General features: G+C 44.0%; 1 long non-coding RNA gene across 1 annotated transcript; it reads right to left on the bottom strand.

Moving 5' to 3' along the window:
• Positions 1–353: 353 nt before the first annotated feature.
• Positions 354–1,779, bottom strand: LOC134986758 (uncharacterized). Its single transcript, XR_010192589.1, has 3 exons — positions 1,670–1,779; positions 1,382–1,594; positions 354–760 (listed from the first exon to the last, which is right to left on the bottom strand). It is a non-coding gene; the product is annotated as an uncharacterized LOC134986758 (long non-coding RNA).
• Between the last annotated feature and the right edge of the window lie 901 nt (positions 1,780–2,680).

The following is a 2,680-nucleotide window of genomic DNA, read 5'->3' as shown; positions in this document are numbered from 1 at the left end:
ACAATGTTTGACACGGACACTGGAAGTTGTGTGATTGAAAGAATCACATTTTTATTGTGTTACACAAAAGTTTTTTATTTTTTATTTTTTCGCTTGTGTGTGCTGGGTGCCTTGCTTTGTGCTGGCTCACTGGCACGTGTTCGGGAGGATCGACGAACAGGGGAGGTTACTGGCGTTTGGCTAGGGGTCGTGGTTCCAGAGCTGGAGCTCACTTGTTGTGCTGCCATCAAAGAGATGTTCTGGCTTAAATTATGGATGCTGGCATTCAGTTGGTTGTTGGTTGCAGTGTGGCTGGCAACAATCCTGGACAATGACTCATTCACAACCTGATTGTGTTGTATCAGTTGGATGAGTGTTTGCTGCTGGCGTTGTTGCTCATCAATGATGCGCGTCAAATGAGCCAGCATTTGATTGTTGTCGGCCCGAATTTGATCCATAGAAGTGGCTATTCGACCTACTTGGACAATCAGTCTGCCCGAGTTGCGACTAATGCGCGGCAGATGATGGGGCAGACTGGCAAGGTGTTGGGTGTGGGCGGTCAGGCAGGCATTGTTTTGGGTCTGTTGGGTTGTCCAACTGGACCAAAAGTCATCGGGTACTTGTTGCTGGGGTGGAGCTTGGAGCAGTTGTGGAGTAATGGAGGCTTGGGGGATATCCTGCGGCTGGGTTGGCTGGGTCGGGATAACGGGTGTTAGGTTTAGTGTGTAGGTGGCCTGTTGGTCTTGTTCCTGCTGGCCAACGTCGGGCATCAAGGTTGGTTCTGTATGGGGTGGGCAACATGCACTGTTTACTTTCCACATAATATATTTTGTTGGCCTAAACATTTCAAAATGAATTATACTGCATTCTTTTTGTTTTTTGAATTGTGTTTTTCTAAACGAGGAATATTTTGATTCAAAACACATATATCCCATCACATGCGTGCACATAGACTGACTGCCGGAATCCTCACCTAACTACCTCCCCTCCACAGCATTACAGTGTTCTGTCACCTCCCCTGTCCAGGATATAGACTGCTCACCTGGATGGTCCAGAGGAGCGGATCAAGTAAGCAGTCTACCTCCAGGACAGGGGAGGTGTGTGAACACTATAATGGTGTTCAGGGGGTGGTGGTGGTTTGTTTTCGGTGAGTAATTTGCAGTTTTTTTTCTGTGCACGTGTGTGTACTAAATTTATTACGATGGCTGTTCAATTTTAAATGTGATGTTGCCCACAGCAACCAATAAGATTTATTAAATTTATGCATTTGCACCTTCAAAAAATTAATACGTGAAATCTGATTGGTTATTATGGCAAACATGTAATCTCAACTACAACTCACATCATAGTAACTGTACTGTGTAGATTATTTTGTATGTGTTTATTGTAAGTTTTTACTCACCAGATAACTGAGGTGATCGAGGCTCATCACTTTGTGGACTAGCCAATAGTGCTTGTGGTGGCTGGGGTGAGACTGCGGAGATGCGCCGCCTGGGTGGGGAAGATGGAGCAGCAGATTCGGATTCAAGACGCCGTGTCTTACTTGGCCTCCTGGGTAAGTTAGCCGAGCCCTGTGATGGGCGCCTTAGAGGAGGTCGGCTTACAGAAGTAGAACCTATGTGAATATATAAACATTAATATTTTGTACTTCTATGTGTTTGCAGAATATGTGACTACAGTGAATTCTTACCTGCAATCCCAGCATCCTCATCAGTTGGCTGGGGCCTGTCTGGGCGGCTGGTCTGGCGTACTGTTGAAAAAGTGTTAACAACATTATTACCATACTTGTAAAAAACATTGATAACTGCAAAACCTTAGTGTACTGTAATCATCTTGTACGTATTGTAAAGTAAACTAATTTCTGGTTAAGATCTTCGTGATTACTTAATTTGGTTTATCTATAAAAATTAACATGGTGTTGCACTAAATAAAACAGTAACATTGATGAATTGTGTGCAAGATATTGCAGAGTTTGATTACTTGCAACTTAAACCAAACTTTATTCTAAATAAAAATACTTAAAAAAACACACACACAAATCATACCAAGCTGCTATTAGATACAACAGCTATGGGCAAGAAATATCTCATATTAAGTATTGGAACTACACATACCAGCATGCACTGCACCTGATTTTGCATTCAATAAAAAAAAAAAAAACAGCCAAGGCATGATGGGAAATGCAGTTTAAAAACAGAAATACACCTTAAGGGTGCTCAGGCCTGCAATACATGACCAACACAATGTATGCATACTTAAATACAAAATTTAATTTTGCAGCATGATCATTTATTAAATTAAAAAATATATTTTTAACAATTCCAACTCACCATCCTGCCTAGGGCGGTCCGAATCCCGGACATGAGTTGCAGACACCACTTCTGCAGGAATCAGTGCCCGCACAGGCTCCTCCCAGTCACGATAGGTTGCCCGGAAAGGGGGGCCACCCCCGGTTTGGCGGGCTGATTTAGCCTCCTTGGCCATCTTGGCCTTGACACGGCGCTTGATGTCGTAAAACCTCTTGCGACACGTGTCCTCAGTCCGCCTCACCACACCCTCACTATTAACTGCCACTATTACTTTCCCCCACAGGACAGATTTCCTGCGGGAGGACACCTTGGCAGCATCCTGGCCAAACAATTGCCGATGATGCCTCATCAGCTCCCGCACCAACGCCATGTTTTCAGCATAGCTGAACTTT

This window comes from Pseudophryne corroboree, chromosome 2 (assembly GCF_028390025.1).
Source record: "Pseudophryne corroboree isolate aPseCor3 chromosome 2, aPseCor3.hap2, whole genome shotgun sequence".
NCBI lineage: Eukaryota > Metazoa > Chordata > Amphibia > Anura > Myobatrachidae > Pseudophryne > Pseudophryne corroboree.
This window is presented reverse-complemented; position numbering and strand designations above follow the sequence as displayed.